Here is a 23071-nt window from a genome sequence, read left to right as displayed (position 1 = left end):
TCTTTTTGGCAAGTCACGCATCTGGGCTTGGGTTTCCCTAGAGGCAGAACCCTGGGGGTTCCAGGAACACACGCAGGGTGGTGAAGAGGGGACACAGGGAAGGGAAGGTGTGAGGCATCAACGCCGTGTGTTGGGAGTATAAGATGCTTGCCTTAGAATGATCCACTATGAGAGAGGGAGCCAGTTGGGGGAGGGAGGGGAGGATTAACTCCAGCCTGTACATCCTGGATGATCAGCTGTCTGGGCTGTGAAGGCAGCCCCTCAGCTGTGAGCCTCAACGTCGGCTGTTGGAAGTCCGCCCAGGGTCCCATCCTGAAGTAGAAGGGCCAAGGGGTGTTCAGCCACTGAGGGATTATATCTGCCAGTCATGTAACCTACCAAGCCTCAGTTTCCTCTCCTTGCAAATGGACTGGGCGTCCTCATCTGGCCGTCTTTGCAGCAGGCATTTGTAGCAACCATGGAGTGTCAGACAGAGATGGTGAGGCAGCACCACGTCTGTTCTCCAGGAGACCTGGAAGAAGATGCACTCACAGACCAGATGAAGAGGCTTGGGGCAGGTTGTGGAGAGGGGGCACAGGACAGTGGGATGTTGGTGCATCTTTGAGAAGGGATCCACACCGGCTATTTTCCTCAAGCCACAGCTAAGGTGGGTGCGGACTGATGGAGCCTTGGTCAATTTGCGGAGCTGAGGCTAGAAGGTGCTGGTGCCTGCTTTCCAGCTGGCATCCTGGGAGGTGGCACCTGGCAGGCTTTCTGCTCACAGCCCTGCGGTGAGAAACAACAGGTGGGGTTTGGTCCTGCGTCTCTTCTACTGTGCAGACTTCTTTTCTGGACTGTAGTTTGTTTGCATACATGGGCTGGGTGGCTGCAGAGAGCCCATGCTCTGGGTTCCTGGGGACGCAGATAGGTGCAGGAGGGAAACTGTTACTCGAGGGAGGGAGAAGGACACAAAAGATGCCAGAGACTACATTTCCCAGCTTCCCTTGCAGCCTGGTAGGTCATGTGACTGGGTGTATTAGCTTCCTGCTGTTGCGGTAACAAACTACTACAGACTCCATGGCTTCAAGCAACGCACTTTTATTCTCTTACATTTCTGGAGGTCAGAAGTCTGACGTGGGCTTCACTGGGCTAACTTCGAGGTGTCAGCAGGGTGATGTTCCTTCTGGAGGCTCCAATGGACTATCCATTTTCTTTCCCTTCCAGCATCCAGAGGGGGCTTGCATTCCCAGTTCCCAGGCTCGTGGTCCCCCTCTTCCATCTTCAAAGCCAGCATCTCTCTGACCCTTTCTTTGCTGTGACATTTTTCTGACCGATTAGAGCCGGGAACGCTTTGCCACTCTTAAGGATTCACACGATTACTTTGAGCCCTCCTGGATAATCCAGGATACTTGCTTAACCTTAATCACATCTTAAAGTCCTTTTTGCCATGTAAGGTACCATATTCGCAGGTTTCGGGGATGACGTGGACATCAATGGGGGCCATGACGATGCTCTTTGCCCACGGTTATGAGGACAAGCATGTGCAACTTCTGTTTCTTATATATACTGGAGATGAAGCCATGTGCTCTCTACATTTCCCCCACCCTCCAAGGTGTACAGTTTCAGACCCAAGGCCGAGAGCAATTGGGGCACCCAACCTAGACCCAGAGATGGAAGCCTCTTATTGAGGGTGGTCGGGACACCCACCTGCTCAGACCCCCCATGTGAAGACCCAGAGCACCCTTTACTGTTCTGGATGGGTGTGTGAGAGAGATGTAAACTTCTCTCTTATTCAAGGCAGTACTTGGGGGACTCTATGTCAGAGCACGGAGCCTACATTTACTTTTATGAATATAGGGAGATTATTGTATTAGAGATGCAGCTGAGTTATGGAAATATAAAGAAACAGACACTTTCTTGCTCCCTTGAACACATGCTGGCTTTGGGGAACGACACCTTCTCTATTGACAGCGGCAGCAGTGAGGCATGAGTGCCACAGAGACAATCGGCTGGAACGGGGATACCCAGCCTGGCTTGGTGGTGACCTCGAGAAGGACTTCCCAGGGGTGGTTGTTTCAACTAAGTGTTAGCCAGCCAAACAGGGATGGAAGGGCAGAGGTGCTGACTATCTCCACTAAGCTGTGGCTTGTAAAGGCACTCTCTCTCCCTTCTCTCTCTCTCTCTCTCTCCTCTCTCCTCCCTCTCTCTCTCCCTCTCTTTTTCTCCTCTCTCTCTCTCTCCCTCTCTCTCTCTCTCCTCTCTCTCTCTCTCTCTCCCCCTCGTAGCTTTTCCTTTGCCTCCAGGCCTATTTTCCTTATGACCACAGGCTGGGGTGACTTGGCACTGAAATTGGACTTGCCCTGGGCTGGCAGGCACAGATTAGTTTCCAGGGCTGGAGTGAACTGTACACCCAGGGAACAGACTTGGAAGGGGTCCCAAGCCAGGAGCCGGACCTCTTCAGGTACTTCTGGCTCCAGCATGGGGTAAACTCTCTAACTGGTGGACCTGCAGGACTCCCCTCCTGGGGTCCCTTGTATGACATACCTGGTGAGTGACGCTCTGGCATTTGCTTGTACACCACCAGTGATGGGGAACTTGCTTTCCATTCCCAGATCCATTTCCTGCAGCTCTAAAGTTTTAACAAAGGGAAGCAGGTGCGTGCCGGGAGCCCACAGGGGCCAAGAACCAAGGTCAAGATGAGCCCAAGGCAGGATCAGAGAGAGTTACTGACATCCTGTATCAGCAAGGCTTGGGTTAGACAAACCCAAGTGACCCTGGGTGTCTCAAGCAGGAGGGGACTTACAGGGCATTGGAGACGTTGGGATGATTGGAAGAGCTGGCCTTGTGAAGATCATGGAAGCTGCTGCTGGCGCTTGGGAACTCAGAACTGCAGAGATGGTGGGCACGGCTGCCAGGAGTCTCAGCTGAAACTGTGGGCTGCCCAGGCGCCCGTCAGTGGTAAGACCTCGTGTCAGCTGTTTGTGGAAGCCGGGGTGCCCGATGTTCCTCCAAGGGCGATAGAGGCTCCTGCTTCTCTCCCACCTTCCAGATCTCCCTGGAGTGCCTCTCATTGCAGGGACCTAATGGGGCATCCTGGGGATGAGAAAGGCAGCTTCTGGGCTTCCAGCTTCTGCCGTGTGGGAAGGGGCAGAGTAGAGGGCAAGGAGGAGGGGTGGGAGGGGTGGGAGGAAGGGAAGGCAGGAGACTGTCTAGCTCATGTGGTCTGCTTCAGACACTGTGCCCACATCTTTCCTGGCGTTTTCATACGAGGAGTAGTCGACCAACCACACGCTGGCTTAGAAACGACCACATGGGTGAGTTTTTTGTAAGTTGCACATGCTAAAGAGATGACCTCAAATATTGGGTCATTCCTTATTTTCTCAATGAAAAGATTCCCACTGAAGTGTTTTGACTACTCGGAAAATCAACTCGGGATAACCAATTTGTTAATCTACGAACCTATACTTCAGACCACATACAATATAAAATAGAGATTTAAAAAAAAGTCCTTTTGCTGTCTCGCATTTAAGTTTGCCTGTCACTGACATGTGATTATTACTTGTTACTTAAGCTCGCATATGCTGCTTTGACACCAGCAGTCATGATCATCTCAGTCCTTTGAGATGCAGCACCCTTGAGATTTGTGTTCCCTGGAAGTTGTATTCCAAGCCACAGGGGTTCATTCACATAACATTACAACCGTTTACACAAATGATCCTGAAAGTGTACATTTGTGATCTGGGAGGCTCTTGATGTGGTCTTTAAAGAGCTTCTTTAGAAAGACACTCAGCACTGAAGGGCGTCAGCTCATCTAGCCCATAGAAGGATGACTAACTCCCCGTGGTACTTCTTTGCCTCCTTTATAGGTGATTTCTCTCAATATCCCAGGCTAGCCTTGACTGAGTTCATTTCAGTCTCTGCATCGGCTCCAGACGTAACCTTCCCTTGTATTTGGGCTTGCACAGAATGAAAGGACAGTGAAGACACAGCTCGTGTGTGTGTGTGTGTGTGTGTGTGTGTGTATTTGCATAGTGCTTTTAGAAAATTCTTTCATGGGCCTTATTCCTTCATTCACATTCATTCATTGACTCATTCACATCATTTCCATTCTGATACCACTGAGCGGATTCCCACTGCCCTTGGGATAAAATCCAAGCTAGTTTCCCAGGCCTGTGGGTCTCAACATCACCTGAAGCCTGTCTGGGTTCCTCCTCTTCCTTCCCACTCTGTCCCAGTGGTGCCCCTGCACTGGTCCTCAGCCTGTCCAGCCTGCCTGCGGCCCTGGCATCAGCTCTTTCCCTGCCAGGAATGCTGGTCCCCCACTTCTGTACCTGGTGGATCCCTCTCTACCCCTCAGGTCTGTGTTCAGTGAGGCTGACTCTGCTTCTCTTCCTAAAGAAGCAGCTCTCCATCACCATCACTCTTGGTTGGGTCTTCTGGATTGGTTCTCCTCTTGGCTCTTAGCATTATCTGGCAGGGTCTGGCTCAGCCGCCTGCTCACGTACCTGTGGTCTGGGTCCTCTCCGTAGCATGAGCTCTGAGGGGGTGGGAACTGAGGACGAGAAGAGCCCTCCCTGCAGCTCCTGGAAGACTTGAGCTGGCTGGCTTTGTGACACCAACCCCAGCAGGGCCTGGTGGTCACCATCCGGTGTATGCAGCCATTGGGCAAGGCTCAAGTCTTATTGGCCTAAGTTCACTCCAGGGGGAAGGGAGCTCAGAGAGGTCAAGTAACAAAACCAAGACCACACAGGGCATACGCAGGGGAACTGGGAGTGAGCCCCGGCGTACTCACAGCTTGCACTTGAGCATGTGCGATGCTGTCCTCTCTGTCCCCTCCCACTGACCTGCATGCACTGACACACTTTACATGTGAAAAAATGACTTACATTAGGAAAATTAAAGTTTTAAGGGTCTAATCTTTTCCTACCTCCACCAAAGACATCAGCCTGGGAAAATCTCTCCCAGGCCCTGTTTAACTTGATGGAAATAGGTAATGTGACAGCCCAGGTTCCCTTGTCGAAAGAAGAGGCAAAATGACTTCCTTTTCTTGGAGTCATGGGTGTAATGATTGGGCTAGAGAATCCATTTCAGCTGGAGAAGGGTGGGTGCTGATAAAGTTACGAGTCTGCTGCACCTTTTAAGATGAAATATTTAAACAAGTGGAACCTCGAGTGGGTGATGTATTAAGCTCTCCTGAGATGTAAATCACACGATTCCTAATCGCCCTTTAACAAAGTCAATTACGTTACAGAAGCTTAATAGAGACCAGGGTCCCTCATCCTTAGAATCGCCCGTTTCTCCCTAGTACTTTCGCCAAGACAAAGACCTCTTTACAGAAGCAGAATATTATTTAAAACCCTTCAACATCGTTTTATAAAGTGGATGAAATAAAAAAAAAATCTGAACAGAAACGTATGCCCTGTTGACGTTGCTGGTGAGGAGTTGCACTTTGGCAGGTACATGGCAGGAAACATCTCTGTATTCCTGAAATCACCTCTATTAGATTATGTAGATATGATCTATGAAAATACTCCCAAACTTAATCTGTTGAGACTTCGGAGAGTGTATAAGCAAATGCTTAGATTTGCATTAGAGTCTTGACTTTGAAATCCATTACTGTAAGTTCCTTGCTGACTTTTGAGGGGCAATCTTTAGCACAGGAGGGAGGCGGGAGGGGACACGTTTGTGTTTAGAGGCTGACTGGCCCCCTGGATGTGTTTTTAAGGCCATTTAAATCTCTTCTGAAGGTCAACCCCATATTTTTCATTAGGGAATTAGTACCAGCCAAGCAAGGCGAGCCTGTGTCAAAACTGACTTCAGCCTCATGGCTTTCTGCAATCATTTTTAGAATATTTGTTTTATTATGTTTTTGTTCCGTTTCATTTATTAAAAAAATTGAAATTTGTTGCATTTGCTTTTTTTTTTTAACCTCTTTCTGAACCACTCTACTTGTATTCTCTGGCAGATGTATATATTTTTTTAAAGTCAAGCATAGAGTCAAAAAATAACAACAAAAAAAGAACGTCTGTTAGCTTCTTAATGATACAGGACTCTGTCTCTCTCCCTCCCTCCTTATTTATTAGGGGGTGGTGCACAAATTCTTTCCGTTCACACTTCACTTTGTTTTATTCAATTATTACGTATTTTAAACAAGATGACTTTTCTATGTCAGGAGTCAGCAAACTGTGTAAAATGCCAGATAATACATGTTTTAGGCTTTGTGGGGCTGTTTGGTCTCTGTCAAAACCACTCAATTCTGCCTTCTAAGCGTGGAAGCAGCTGTAGACAAAATGTAGATGAGTAGGTGTGACTGTGGGCTAACCAAATTTTCTTTATGGACACTGAAATGTGAATTTCATATAATTTTCAGTTTTCCCCAAATAGTATTATTCTTTTGATTTTTTTCCAACCATTTAAAAATGTAAAAGTCATTCTTAGCTCTCACTCATGGAGAATTAGGCTGCGGGTAGGCTGGATTTGACCCTTGGACCATAGCTTGCTGATTCTGCTCTATATAGTAGCTGAAGATAATTGCCTTTCCTTAAAAATTTAAGGTTGATATGAAGCTCTCAAGTAATTCTGTTTCAAAATGAAAATAAGGGAGGATTGTTGCAAGTGAAGCCTGGCCATTAGGAAACTATTTGGACTCAGATATGAATTGATTAATCCGTCACCTATTTAGAGCACCTGCTCTGTGTCTGATGCTCTACTTGGGGAGGAGCATGGGATTGTAGAATGACCTGGGATTGTAATCACTGTCAAAGGCAGGGAGGGGCTTGCAGAATATTTTTTGTTATTCTGAAGACATTTTGGAAGCAATGTCAAAGCGATGTAAAAGTGTCTATTTTTTCTTGATTTAATCATCTGTCACTTTCCATATTCCAGTCACTGGAATGGAAAGGAGAAACTGCTCCTGAGAAATTTAAGCCTCTGTAAGTTTTGGACCTGGGCATGGACTCAGCTGTTCCTAATTCATCCCTGGCCAAAGGTCACCCGGAGGGCTTGCGAACTCATCCCTGACAAATAACTTGGTTGACCTGGCAGTGTAAATTCATTTAGGTGGACATGTATCAGTGACCCTCTAAAAAGAAAGTGCTGGTCATTATACCAGCAGTTACCATCACTCACATGAGGCTATGCATACAACTAAACCCTAGAATAAATGAAACCAAGAAGGTCCTATTACATCCAATCCCAAAGATTTGTCATCCTAACACTCTACGTGGACCTATTTGGGCTGAATTGGGCATGCTCACCTGTGACTTGGGAACAACAATTCAGCACACAGATCTTTAAGAGCCCTGGAGATGTTCCTATCCTTTGACCTTAATTAAATTTCTGGATAACTTTCCTACCGAGAGACCTGTAGTCGAAAGCTATATATAAATATATTTAATGCAGTAGTATTTGTAATATGAAATTTGTGAAAGCCACATACATTTCCAATGATAGCCAAATATGACAAATCATCATATACCCATATATTAGTGCCTACTAACATTTTTTTTTCTAATAGGACGATTTAAAAAATATTTATTGATAAAGGCAAGACTCCAGACAACCGTATTGAATTGTTGCAACCATAGAGACGTAAAAGTGGGAAATCCTGGACAACATTAGCAACACCTTTCTGACAAGTGAGATCATAGGCTGTGTATTGAGTTGTGGCCCTTTGGAAAAATGAAACGTCAAAGTGAAGCTTCCTCTGTGCCTGTGTTTTCCCCCAGTGAAGTAGTTCCTGGTGAGGCCAACACAATGCCTGCCTGGAATGCAAAAGACACTATTAATAATTTTAACCAGTGAATAAATGAATAAATCCATGAACCAAATCTAGTTTAATGGGTCTTGGAGAATTCCAACATGGTGGCATGGTAGTTAGATGATCCAGCCCTGGAGTTGAGATCTCATTACCTGGGTGTCTCAGGAAACTTAAGGAACTTCCCTGAGGTCCAGTCCTTAAACACATTCATAAATGGGGACAGCACCTCCTTCTCAGGTGATGTGAAGTTTAAAGGAGATGATTGATGCCGGTGATGTACCTGACCTGGGTCTGCATTTAACGGGTTCCCAATAAAGGTCAGCTTTAGTCCATACGTCATTGTGAAAGACATTGGCCCACTTAAAAAAGTTCAAATATTTAACTGAGCAAAATAATTTCTTCATGACCATGTTGTTTAATTGTTCATATCTCACCCTTCAGCATTTCAACATTTACAACATCCTCCTTCTTTGGAGGCACTGTTCTGTATTTCTTTTTAATAAATTAAGTGTAATTTTTAAGATTAATAATGCCTCCACGGTTTCTACTAACATTAAAAAATTCCATGATATACACATTGGTTTTCATTTGGTCTATTTCTGAGCTTTCAATAATGTGTGTGTGTGTGTGTGTGTGTGTGTGTGTGTGAGATGTGTTTCCCTGAAGGTCCAATAATTTCTTTTGTCTAACCTGGGTCAGTTTGTAAGGCAGGAAAACAGTATTTAAAATCCTATTAATGAAATTGTTGGATGCTTTCAGATATTTCCACAGCACACAGAGCACTTGCTGCATATGTTACATATTTTATCATTAATTTCTAGTGACTCATCAACACCAAGGGCTCTCAGACACCTTCCAGCTGAGTGCCTGAAGTGCTCACTGTGGTGGATGCCACCAGGTCCTGACCTTCCCGGCTGACTGCCCCCAGCCCATCATGGAAATCCCAGGCCCCTGGGAATGGTCCAGTCATGGATGGGCTTAAGATAATGAAAACCAATGGCTTCTGGCCAATGAAACCAGAGGGACACATATAGGTCTTTTGGGAATTAAACATCCTCATTCTTCAGAGAAAGCCATGGGGAGCTGGTTCCTCTTTGTCCTCTAAATGTGAATGAGAAAAGCCCCATGGCTGTTGGCAGCTATCCTGCCTTGATGGATATTGAAACAGGAAGACAGAGCCAGTGGAAGGTAGCAGGAAAAAGGTTGGACCCAGTGACCAAGAACACTTCTTGTTAGTTAAGCCAGATACAGGCTTATTTTTGATCCTTGCAGCCCAAAGCACCCTCCCTCATTCACTCGGCCTTGGCCAATCACCTGGGAAAATGGCTCACTGTACCTATATGATAGTCAAGTGTAAGAACTAACTGCTGGGACAGTGCAAGGCCCAGTGTGGGCCGAGAGCTTGGGGACGGCCCCTCCCACTTAACATTCTCCTTTGACCCATGAGTGAACAACAGATGGAGTGATTCCTTAGGAAATGGTCTGCAGAAGGATGTTTGGGAGCCTCGTCAAATTAAACTGTAAATATTTCCTGTGTCCTGGGTAACCTATTTCTATCTTTTTCATAAAGATTAAACATGATTGGCTGTCTCATACGATGAGAGTTTTATTCTGATTCCTTTGATCTCCACTGAACTAAACTGAAATTCAAGGGAAACAAAAAAACCATACACAATTTTCAAATCCTATTTGTGTTGTTTGAGGATATGATGTTAAAATGTCACTGGTATTTATTGGCGCTGGTTCTGAGTGTGTGTGTATATATGAAAAATAATTTTTGCTTGGAGAAAGAGAGAGAGAGAGAGGGAAAAGAGGAGGAGATAGAGGAGGGGAAGAAGAAGAAGAAGAGGAAGAAGGAGAAGGAGAGGAGGAAGAAGAAGAAAGGGAAGCAGGGGGAATGGAGGAGAGGAAGGGGGTGAGGCAAGGAGGGAGAGGACCAGGATCTAAGGGTATTCAAGGAAAAGCAAGTCTCCCTTCAGCCTCCAGCTACAAGTCTCTCAGATTCAAACCTATGGTGGTCCAGTGGTAAAGAGTCTGCCTTCCAATGCAGGGGACGCTTGTTCGATCCCTGGTCGAGGAAGTAAGATCCCACAGGCCGTGAGGCAACAAAGCCCGTGTGCTGCAACTACTGAGCTCGTGTGCCGCAACTACTGAGCTCGAGTGTCTCGATGAGAGAGCCTGCGTGCTGCAAACTACAGAGCCCACGCACCCTGGAGCCTGCACAGCACAACTAGAGAGAGAAAACCTGCATGCCACAACTAGAGAGAAGCCTGCGTGCTGCAAGGAAAGATCCCGCATGCCATAATTAAGACCCGACACAGCCAAAAATAAATAAATAAATAAATAAATGTTTTAAAAAATTATTTAAAAAAATTTCAATAACTGTCCCACTTAATGAATTAGGAAGCTCTTTATAGAGAGGCACACTTACTGAAAGCATAGGCAGGTCACTGTTATATTAAGTCATCAAGTCTGGTTTTTAAAGATATCTGATGTTATGCAGGTCAGAAGCAGACCTTTATCAGAGGACTTCTACGTCGAGAGATAGTCAGGACATGAAACAGAGTTACAGCTGAATGCGGCATGCCGGACCTTCTCCCTTGAGTTCTTCCTCAGCACGAACAACTAAGCGTTTTCCTCCTAGGTAGAGTCCTCGTGGAAATTTGCCGTCTCAAAGCCCTTATCTTGGCATCTGAGGCCCTACCAATCTGAACTTGATCTGTCTTTCCCACTTTATCCCCCATCTCCACTCTCCACACACTCTGTCCCTCCATCAGGGTTATATGTCCCATCCCAGTGTCCATCCAGCCCAGGTCCAGCTCAGTTCTCCCGAGTACCCAGACTACCTGTTGGAAAGGCGCTCACTCTATTGAAGAGGTGCCAGGAGGACGTACAGCCTTCTCTTTTAAAGTGTCTTTTATGGGTCTATCTTTAGTCCATTGCGACATTGTCTTTTCACTCCCTTTGGTGTTGGTACATGGAGTGGTGGTCAGAAAGGACAGGCTTGCCTAAGGTCAAGAGTCAAGGTCTCAAAGGGAGTGAAACTTGGGGTTGGAGTCTATCCTGGCCATGTCTGGCTGGTGTGGTCCTGATGAATCACTGTCATATCCACTCTGTGGATAACTCCCTAGAGGAAACATCCCCCCTTTTCTGGACCACGGTCCCCTGTCCTGACCATGTGACAGCCAGTCTCTGTCCTGAGGGCTGTCCTTAGGTCCAGGATCCTACTCAGAAGTTCCCCCCCGAGACAGACCCTGTTTGACTTTTGAACCCACATGGAGAGAATCACAATCAAAGACATCAGCCATCTAAACAGCTCAAGTAATAAAGATGACTCTCTTCTTGAACTTGCACCTCTTGAAAAATGCTGAAAATGATCCAACACACGTTCCCCCCAGTAGTTCTGAGGTTCCATTTCTTCCCGTCCCTAATTCCATCATTCCCACACTGCTTCAGAGCCTGTGTTTTGTTGCTGGTACTGCAAAAGAGGCCACCTACCCTTTCCCCCCCCGCCCACAAGGCTTGCTTCTGCCTCCCCCTCCCCCTCTCTCTCCCCCCTTATCCCCTATCAACCCATTCTTTTCTGTGAGAGTTCTTCATCAGAAAGCACTCTCCTGTAGTTTATCTCCTCCATCCCTCAGCATCTCTGGGACTGTCTCAGTCTACTCCCTGATTCTAAATCACGAGTCCAAAATCCATGCTCCAGAAACAGGCATGGTAGGGAGTGGAAGGGAGGGTCCATCTGCTGGGAAGAGCAGCCCCCTCCCCACCGAGCAGTGAGGGGAGCGTGGGAGCTTCACACACCGACCACCTCCCCTCTGCACAGTCCCGCAGAGTCAGCTATCACTGCTGCTAAACAGTAGACACCTGCTAACTGTTAGCATCTCCTCCATAACCCCTCCTAAATCTGGACAGTGTCCAAAATGGGAAGAGCAGAGATCTTAAAGGGATGACAAGGGAGGAGCCCGTTTATAAGGGAATGCTGACTTCTTTAGATCAGGAGCTCAGGGCAGCTGACGATCCATCATGCTGGCCTAGAAAGAGCATGTGACCCTCTAAGTGAGAGTTTCCACTCGTTTCAAGAGTGTTCATCTCGTTTTCATTGGCTCATGTGAATTACGCTTCGACTACACGTCTCATCCTTATTCGTGGCAAACATGCCGAGAGAGAAGACCTGAGCTATCTTGGGGTTCAGATGTTGCCACATTCAGGGACTGCTCATGTCTGGACTGTGAAAAGGCCCTCACAGGTGTGAGGTTCCAAACAGGTTGAACTGGTCTCCATATCAGAAGAACGGTGATGTCGAAAGGACCAGAGCTTTAGCAACAGGAGTCCAGAATCCAAGTGCAGACGCCTCTCCCCTGTGTGAAATCCCACACCATCTTCAAGTCTTATTTTTCTCATGTGTTAAAAGTCCAAGGGAGAAAGGACAATGGTTTCTGGAACATCTCCCATCTGGGCAACAACCTCACAATTGTTCAAACTCAGCCCAGCACCCAGCCCAGAGAACGCAGTCCAACCTCCCCCACCGAATGCCCGGATGGAGGCTTAACTCATTGCCTGAAAAATATACTCTGGCTTAACAGGAATTTTGAAAGCACCACCTCCATGGCTATAATTAGAAGACATGATTTCCACATCCGTTAAGCCAGAGGAGGAAGCCGGGTTATCTGCAGCCCAGTGGTTACCGAGGGGGTCCACCTTCCCCTCCCTCTGGATGTGACAGCAGTAATCCATTCCCTGTCAGACCAGATCACTAGGAAGCGCCGTTCATAATCGTCCCCTCTATTGATCCTGGTCAGTGGGTATTGGCAGCTTAAAAAGATTATGTTTTAATTGGGGACCAGATAGATGGCGTTTTAAGGTTTTAAGCTTTGCATTGTGCCATGCGATGGATTATTTGAGAGTTCACTCAACACCAGGAGGACAAAGATTAATGTGTTGTCCTTTTCTTGGGGTGACCCAGGGTGCAAATGTAGCTTGGGCTAAAGTGACTGAAAATCTTTTGCTATCACAGGACTGAAAAGGTTGACTATGAATTCATTAGTGTTATCTTTGTTTAGGGTACAAAATCTACGCATTAAACAGCTTCAGTGGAACACACATTTTCTCCAGGCTATACACGCCTCAAGGGACTGCAGAAAAAAATGGGGGTCTCCAGGCGGGGTTGAGAGTGTAACAATTTATGGGGCATGAACCCAGGCCTCTCAGAAGCTGTTGTTTCCATGTTTTGGCAGAGGAAGAGGATGATAATAACAGTAGTTAGCTGGGGACAAGATGCCTGGGAGGATTAGACAGAGTCTCTGCAAAGGGTTTCGTAAACTGGGAACTTGAGAATAAAAGCATAAGAGCTATTGATTGCAGAGTATTTACTAGGGGCCTGGCCCTGGCCTGGGACATGATGTACATTATTGCACATTAATGGCTGGGGCAAGTGACAATCCTCTGGGTTGTTATGTCATCCTTATTCTAGAGATGAGGAAACTGAAGCCCAGAGAGATTAAGTCATTTGCTCAGGGTAACACAGCAGTGGTCTCTCCCTGAAGTCTTGGGTCCTGTCCCCATCTATTTTATGCTCTAAAAGTGCAATCATCATGGTCCACTTTGGTATCTCATTGGTGTATCCATCGTTCTCCTCATCACCACCGTTGAATAATTTCCAGGGCTCCCCTAACGAAGTACCACAAACTGAGCAACTTAAACAACAGAAAGTTATTGTCTCAAAATTCTGGGGACTACAAGTCAGAGATCAATGTGCCAGCAGAGTAGGTGCTTCTGAGGGCTGTGAGTTGTGGAATCTGTTCCAGGCCTCTCCCCAAGCTTCTGGTGGTTTGCTGACACTCTTCGGTGTTCCTTGGTTTGTAGATTCATCATCCTGATTTTTGCTTTTACTTCCACATGATGTTCTCCTTGTGTGTCTGTGTCCAAATTTTCCCTTTTTATAAGGACATTGGTCTTACTGGATTAGGGCCCACCCTAATGATCTCATCTTAACTTCGTAATGTATAAAAGGGAGGAGAGGGATAAATTAGTAGTTTGAGATTGAAATATACACACTACTATATATAAAATACATAACCAACAAGATCCTACTGTATAGTACAGGGAAATATACTCAACATCTTGTAATAACCTGTAATGAAAGAGAATGTAAAAAAGGAATGTATATATATGTAATTGAATCACTTTGCTATACACCTGAAACTAACATAACATTGTAAATCAACTATATGTCAATAAAAATTTTTAAAAATTGAAAAAAATATATACAAAAGACCCTATTTCCAAGTAAGGTCACATTCTGAGATACTGGGGGTTAGGACTCCAACATATCTTTTGTCTTTTGCAGGGGTGGGGGGCAATTCAACCCATAACAATCATCACTATTTAGTTGATAAGAAGTAAATATGGTAAGTCATTGCACCTGTCTTATTCTGCTCAGGATTCTATAAGAAATTACCCTAGACTGGGTGGTTTAAACAGTCAACATTTATTTCTCACAGTTCTGGTGGCTGGAAAGCTCAAGATCAATGTGCCAGCAGATTCTGTTCATGATGGGGGCCCTCTTCCAAGATGCAGATGTTTGCCTTCTCCCTGTATCTTTACCTGGTGGAACTCTCTTTGTCTTCTTATGAGGACACTAATCCCATCATGGGGTCTCATCCTCACCACCTCACCTAAATCTAATTACTTCCCAGAGGCCCTAGTTGTAAATATCACTTTGGGGGGGGATACAAACATTCAGTTTGTAACAGTCTCAAAAGATTTAACTTCACCTTCCCAGAGAACAAGTTATACCAGTGTAATAAGATCAATTAAGTTGGCATGGAGTGTTCAGAAAACCAGGTAACTATTCACCTTGGTTGATCAGTTTTCAACCAATAAAATTGACACACAGCCACTGTCAGGGACTGCCCCTCTTTGGTTGGCATTTGACCTTTCTCAACTCCTAGGGGCATCTCTAGAGATGTCATATTGGATGCTGAATAAACAGTAAATCCTCTAGGACAGGGATCCCCAACCCTCGGGCTGTGGACCGGTAATGGTCCGTGGCCTGTTGGGGACCATGCCTCAAATCAGGAAGTGAGCGGTGGGTCACATTACCGCCTTAACCATCCCCTACCCATCACTCACATCACTGCCTGAACCATTGCTCACATTACTGCCTGAACTCCACCCCCCTCCACCCCCTGTCTGTGGAAAAATTGTCTTTGACAAAACTGGTCCCTGGTGCCAAAAAGTTGGGGACCACACTGCTCTAGGACACTCTCACAGAGCCAAGGTCAAATGTGCAGACTCTGAGAATTTGTGGGTGACCTCAGCTTAAAAAATCATTTCCCTGACTCACAATCCCTGGCATCCTCTTTCTTTCCCCAAAGAGTCTTGCAAGCTCTAGAGAAACACCTGCCTGGTTCAGCTTCCCCAGTTCTCCAAGTTTTCTTGGCATCCACTGAGTCTTGTAAGAGCGGGAGAATTCTCTGACTTCTCAGTCAGCACAGGCCCTCACGTCCTCACAGCCTCTGATCACGCCAACTTCCTGCTTATCAGGGAACCTCACCAAGTACAAGGTTGTCCTGGAGACACGAAGCTCACCAGAACCTCTCTAAGGGCACCAGAAGAAGCTGACCTCGATTATATGTTTTGAATGGTCACCATCTTATTTCTCTTTCCCGCTTCCCTCTGCTGTGCCCTCGGGTCCCCTGCCTGCCTTCACCATGAACCCCTTGGTATGGTCCTGTTAACAGAGGCATGCTCCTCAGACACATTTGTGTGAACTCAAAAGATTGGCACTTTGGCATCTTCTGAAATCTTCCCTTGCAGTGCCTGCTGCTTTGCCCCTGCAGTGGATAAGACCTACACAAAAATCAACAAAGAAGAGGGGGTTGAGATAGAAGTCATTTTCCAGAATGCAAACCTTGTGCTTCGAGAAACAGCTAAGCATAACAAGTTATTTATTCATGATTATCTGTAGTCATGGTTTGTTTCTACCCTCTCAGAGTTTATATGACATTTGTATAATGTGCATAATATAATTATATATTTACATTAATTTCTCTTGTTTGTATTCATATATTTATTGTGAGCCCTGCAATATGCATCCGATTAATTTAAAAATAACATTCGTGGAAATCCTTTTGCAACAGGAGGCTCTGTCAGACATTCCACATTAGATTATTCCCATCCTTTTTCATAACTTCTAAGGGGCTGATAAGCTCCAACCATTTGGAAACTGTCTGTTAGAGCTGAAAGGTCACTTACAGATTCTTCAGGGCAGACTTTTTTTTTCAGAGACAGGGCAAACGAGGCCCCAAGAAGAGAAGAGATTCTCTCATGGTGTGTTGGCAGTCAGGTCTCATGTTCTCCAGTGCAGCCCAGATACATACATGTGCACCTCCATTTGCAGCGTTCATGACCAAAGGCTTGTATTAACACAAGCCCAGTCTATGAGTCTCTGTCTAGACATTCCACAGTCACTCATGTTTCCACATCAACTTTATGTTACAGAATTCTTTCCAATCTAGTTCATCCACTGTTGCACAGTCCAACTATATCATCATCATCACCATCATCATCACCACCACCACCATCGTCATCATCACTGTCACCATAATCATCACCATCACCATGGTCATCATCATCATCATCACTGTTACCATAGTCATCACCATCACCATCATCACCACCATCATCATCACCACCATTATCATCACTGTCACCATAATCATCACCATCACCACCATCATCATCACTGTCACCATAATCATCATCACCATCACCATCATCACCATCATCATCATCACCATCACCATCATCAAAAGGACTTTATAAAGGGACTATGGGCACTGAGAAATGAAAAGAATATGGTCAAGAAAAGGTGCATGTGTCATGAGAATCAGGGAGTAAGGATCTCATGTGTCTCTTGGTTTGGTTTATCAGGACACATCATGGAGGCTCCCCCTCTGTGGTCTAACTTGTCTACCTCTTTCTTTCCTGCCTGATGCTCCTCCACACTGAGCTGCAGGCTTTCAAGGCTGAAGGAGGAGGAGCAAGATAGAGATGGAGTCAGAGCCTGGCTCTCTGCATATAATTGATTCCAACTTACAGACTAACTTCCTTAGCACTGTGAAATCTTCGTAACAGAGATGTCCCTGTCAAGCATTTACACAATTACACTCATGACCACCAGCACCACCAGCGCCTCTCAGGGGCCTTCCATTGGAATTCTGAGACTCTTAAGCCTTAGTCATGAAGAACAGTTAAACACCTCCCCTTTTTTATTGAAGTAGAGTTGATTTACAATGTTGTGTTAGTTTCAGGTGTACAGCGAAGTGATTCAGTTATACATATATGTATATATATTCTTTTTCAGATTCTTTTATATTATAGGTTATTACAAGATATTGAGTATAGTCCCCTGCGCTATACAGTAGGTCCTTGTTGTTTAACTATTTTATATATAGTATTGTGTTATCTGTTAATCCCAAACTCCTAATTTATCACTTCCCTCCCCCTTCCCCTTTGGTAACTGTAAGTTTGTTTTCTATTAAAACCTTTTATATGCTGTGCTCCGTGCTGGTTTAACCTTCTTGATTGGGGACATTTTGAGGGCAGGAATTTGGCTGATCTGGTCTCACTTGTTGTTGAAGCCGCCATTGGTGTCCTAACAAGGAACCTCACAAACTGTATCCCCCTGATGAGAGTTTATAGATTGAATTCCAGCTAAGAAAGATGAGGTTCAGAGAGGTGAAGAGTCTTGACCAAGGCCAAACTGCACGTTACTGCGGAAGTGGCAACAGAGTTTGGACTGTTCCACACCCACCCAGAATGGGTCAAGACAGCACCATGTCTGTAGCAGATAGAGAAGCCACATCTCCTACTTTTCTTTTTTTTTTTTTTGCATTTCAAACTTAATTCTTATTTGACGACTGAATGTGTTTTTTGGTATCAGAACTAGGCTATAAACTTTCAGGAGGCAGAGCCTTGACTTACACTGCCATGTTCCTACAGGAGAAGGAGAACAGAGTAGGAACTCCATGCCCATCTGAAGAAGGATCTTTCTTCAGGTCTAGAATCAGACCGTCTTGACTCAGATCCTGGTTTCATCACTCATGAGTCCTGTGAACAAGCTGCTCAGACTCTCAAAGCCTCAACTTGATCATTTGTAAAATGGGGAGAATAATACCTCCCTTGTAGGGTTTTTGTAGGGATTTAACGAAGCACCCAACACATTATCATGTGGTCAACATTAAGAACAATTAACTCCTATTATTTTTTCTGGTGTTATTAATACTATGATTTCCCATTTGAAATGGGAAAATGGCTGAAAATTTTATTCTCCATGTCTCCTCTCCCCTATGTAAAGGTGATTCAAGGTTTATACCCCTTCATCTAACTAAGCTTTAAATTTGGATACAGTCAATTATCAAAGATCTATTATCAGTCTATTATAATCTTACCTTTAGGATAAGCATATCCCAAATGAGCTTATTTAAGACCATTCTTCAGTTACTTTCAGTTATTCAATAACTAACTTCCACGGTGTGCCAGGCACTGGATTAGGTCTGGGCTCTCAGAGATGGAGGAATGAGCTGAGGGTTTGGACCAGGGAGGTTCAAGGCCACCTGGGATGGCGAGGGTGGGGTGTACCAACTTAGCTCTCCCACTTGGGGGCCTTACTTTCTCTTAGTCCAAAATTGTTTTTTATTATACCCAACACATGACTCACCATTCCAAATTACTCTCTCTCTTCCTTATGCTGTTTCTACACTGAAGACCCCCCTCTAGCCCCAGAGGGAAGGGAGAGAGTGAAGAGATGTGAGTAACAAAGGTAGAGGTATTTATTCCTCCTTCTCTAACCAGGACGACTGGCTAACAGTCTTGTCCTATGGGACCCCGTGATAGGAGAGAAACAGCAAAGAACCTGAAAAGACACGCGGGAAAGCCAGCCTTCGTGGGGCCCTGCAAAACCTCATTTTGTTCTAAGAGCTGGAGGAAGAGAAGGGGATACGATCTACACCAATACTTTCCATAATATGTAGAATAAAAACCAAAATAATGAGCATTAAGCTCCCACTATGGGCCACTAACTGTGTTCTAAGCTCTTTATACTTGATCTCAGTTATCTCTTAAATCTTCTAAATTTTGTACCCATTTCACAGGTGGGGAAATCGTGGCTTCGAGAAGTTAAGTGATTTAAACTTGCAAGTGGTAAAGCCAGGATTTGAACCCCAGCATTCTGGCTCCAGAACCTGCAGTCCGCACCTCTCCCAGGACCCTGGGTTGGGGTTTCCTCAGCTGGGGTCAGGGTTTCATTGATCAGGCCACAGTTGGGGAGTGCACCACAGAACAATCTGCATAAAATACAAGAGGTTCTTAAAGCCCATTTGCTAAGAGGGAAGAACACAGGTGTGTTCTTCATTCACCTTAGGATTGGACTACAAAGAAGAATTTTTATTTCATTGCCTTCTGGTGTTTGGTATGCAGTCATATGCTAAGGTCTCCACAGTGGGAGGAGTGGGGGTGAGGGGGAGAGTCTAAGTCTCTGGTCTGCCCAGGGAGTCTGGAAGAGTTCACAGGTGCAGCATTTGAATTCCCAACAGTTTTTCACAACCACAGTGAACTGACAGACATCTATAGATGTGAATTTTCATACATAGGAGACAAAAATACAGACTAAGATGATAAACATAGGTTTATAGACTAAGGGCTGTGTGATTGCATCAGGTAAAATGTATTTAATTGTTTCCGGAGATAAAAAGGGTCAGTGTGATCAGGAAATATGCCACAGGTGGCAGGGCACTTGAGTTAGGGTTTTAAGGGATGAATGGGAGTTTGCCAAGCAGAGAATATGGCAAGAGGGATACCCTCCAAGCTGGCAGAATGTCCCAAGCTGATGCTGCAGTGCGTTCTCTAATGTACTAAGATCCTATATTGTTTTATTCTTCTTTCTTTTTAATGAGGTACTTTCATAAAATGGCCTGTGGAAGTTAAAGTGAGTGCTCTGAAAATCCAAAACATTTCTATCCTTAAGTTCCCTACTTGGTCCTTGAAACAGAATCTCTTTTTAGGAACACAAAGAAGCCAATTCTAATCGATTTAGAATTTCCCAACTGCAGATGGGGTATGGAGATTAAAAAGTGGAAAATGAAATTTGAAGAAACTGGGTATCTTCAGCACTGCATTCTCCCAAAAGTTATGGCATGTGAGGGTTTGTTCCCAGAATTGAGGCCACATCATGTGTGAATATTCAAGGCTCCATATTTAGCATGATGGATGCAGACGCAGCTGTGCAGAGCTGACTTGAAACACTGCAGCTTTAGAGAGTTTTGGAGGCTTTAGACCCATGGTCCTGCTTATTGGAGGCCCCGGATGTGCTGGGAAGAGAGTGTTGTAAAGGGAAATGGCCTCTAAGCTCAGTAACACTGGAGTAGAGGCTCACTTCCAGACTTGCCCACAGAACTTTCCAGAACATCCCTTAGGTTCAAGTGAGAAAAAGCTCTGTTTTTACTGTTGGCATCTGTGAGTGGCATTTCCTGCCACTACCCCTCAGCACAAGGGACATTCTGAATCTAGCTCCTGGGCTCCATACTCCCTGCAGACCCAGGCCCGCCCTGGATCACCTCTGCGTCTAGCCTTCTTCCCAGTGCTGAGTGGAAGGCACTGGAAGGCCTGCGGAAAGAGGTTTATGGACACGTGACCAGGCGAAGGGCTGCAGATGAGAGGGAGGGCCCACGTGGATTTCCACTTCTGACTGGAAAACTACAGCTTCTGGGGATGTTCAAAACCTGAGTGCGAGGCTCTAGTTGCCCCTGGTTACCTGGCGTGTCTCCAGGCCGGCCTAAAAAGTGGTTCATACCAAATGCTCCTGGCATCGCCCAGTGTTTGCATTAAGACCGCCAAATCCCTTTGGTGCTTGGTTATCACGTCAACCCCTGGGCATCAGCTGGACTCAGGGTCTCCAGGAGATAGAGGATGAGCATGTGGGGCCCATCTCAGTGTGGTCCTGCTCATGGGACTCGCCCCCTTGCTGCATCCCCAGGGACTCACACAAGGGCCCTTTACTGACCTCCTCCAAGCGGGTCCAGATGGGCTTGGGATTTCTGTGCGATTGTCCAGGAGATGTGGCTACAGAAACCTCATCACTGGTGTTTTCCTCACGGGGGACCGTGTATCAGCTCAGCCGCAGCCTGGTCCCAAAACTGTCTCCTCCGCCGACCTTGGCTTCCTGGAGCCCTGGCTGCACTGGGCCTGGGCCTGGAGGATTACAGCCCATTCACAGAAAATAGCCCCCCAAGCTCAGACCCCTGATACCAGTAGGGGTGAGGGGGGTGGCACCGGTTCAGAAGGAAAGTGGACGTGGACGTTGAAAACATCCAGTGTGTCCTTTACGCCAAATTCCACCTGGTGCGCGGAAATAGGTGTGGCGGGTCCCTCTGTGGAATCGCTCTCTGAGATCTTACTGTGGCTTTCCCAACACAGCTGGGCTACTCACCACCCTCACGTGGGCTGGTGCCTGGTCTGGAATCCTTTCTCCACCTTGTTCTCCACCCTGGACCCTTCTAATAGCCACACGGCCCTTCCTCATATAATCCCATGTGACTTAGAGCAAGGGTCCTCCAACTAAAAGATCAGTAAATTCCAGAACTCTTCTGTGATTTTTTTCTTTCTCATCCATGAATGGGTGTGATAATAATACGTCACATTCCGTGTCAGTATTATGAAGTTTAATCACATGCACACACTTGAAGGACCAGGAATCGGACTTCTGGTTAAAGACAGTGGAGTGACCCCGGATATTATGCTTCTTTTCCTCCACAAATCCACTCAAAAGGCAATCAATGGCCATCTGAATAGACAAAGACCTGCAGGGGTCCATGAGATGAGGGACAGAAAGCAGCGCGTGTGCGGAAGCAGGAGAGTGGGTAGGTGCGTGATGACAGTTTTTGCAAATCTGAGGAAGCACGATGCTAGTGGCTGGTGGGAAAAGCCAAGAGCAGCCTTGTTTAGGCTGCAGAATCCCCAGAGACCTCAGGGATTAGGGGCACCACCTCTGGAAGGGAAGGATGACAAGAAACTGTAACCAGAGAGTCTGTTGGAAGATGAAGGAATGACTTCAGAGGCGGGTAGAGGCGCTTTCTGCCGTCTTTGAGAAAGATGAGCGGAGCAGCCATAGGTGGAGGACCAAGAAGACACAGTAAAGAAAAGGGGAAGTAAGTGAGATTTTCGGTACAGAGCGCGAGAGCCCCAGCCCCGGGACTCTGCCTGCCCTCGGAAGAGGAGTTTGGAGGACTCTTTTCTGGGGAATCTGACGCTCCAGAGAGACCTGAAGATACTGACGTGGAGGATTCCCTGAGGGAATTATCCAGCCAGACGTCCAGGAGCGGAGCTTTCAACGCAATCTGGGGCACAGCTTTTCAGAGTGAGCACATAGCCAGGCCTTTGAGGAAAGAATGGGATGTGAAAGACGGCCAGCTGAGAAAGGGCCTGATGTGAAAGGCAGACACCTTCAGAATTTGTGCCTCTGTCCCTGTGGCCTTAGGGTCTGCGTGGCTCGTGAACCTGGCTCCCAAGGGGCAGATGTTTGCAACAGGGATGCAGGGAGGGCTCCACGGAGCTGGCAGCCATGACGACCTGCTGGTTACTTTCAGACCTTCACCCAGGAGATCAGCGATCGGTGCTTTTCCAAACATCGACCACAACAAAATTCCCTGTTTGCTTCTAATTACAGAAAATATATACAGACAATAAAAATCTCTCAGAACCCCAACAGTGTTGACATTTTAGTGGATTTCCTGTCAATCTGTTTTCTGTGCATGTGTCTATGTTTCTTTTAACCCACATATGGATCATAATGTACTTACTATCATAGAAACACCGTCAATGAGTAACACATCATTAATACTTTCCAGTGCCATTAAATATTCTTCTACAATTTGACTTTATTTTAATGGCAGCATGATATTTCATTATATGAATGGGCTCTGATACGTTTTTATAGTAGTTTTCCAGAATTGTGTAGATAATATGGGCTTAATGCTAGACATTTGGAAAACACAATCACAAAAGGAAAAGTAATTTATATTATTATTAAATAATATTAATTTAAATAATATTAAATATTAATAAATATATTATTATTAAATAATATATAGTATATATACTATTTATCCAGTGACCTTGGCTAATATTTTGGTATATTGAAAAACATGTAGCGTTTCAAAGATTGTATGCTATTGTATATACTGTTTTATAGGATTTAAACCAATATATCATAGACATTTTCCCATAAAAATAAACTGCCTTTCACAAAAAGATTTTAATGGCTGCATAGTA

The sequence above is a fragment of the Stenella coeruleoalba genome, assembly GCF_951394435.1.
Source record: "Stenella coeruleoalba genome assembly, chromosome: 2".
Taxonomy (NCBI): domain Eukaryota; kingdom Metazoa; phylum Chordata; class Mammalia; order Artiodactyla; family Delphinidae; genus Stenella; species Stenella coeruleoalba.
The sequence above is the reverse complement of the archived record's forward strand: the minus strand, read 5'-3'. Positions refer to the sequence as shown.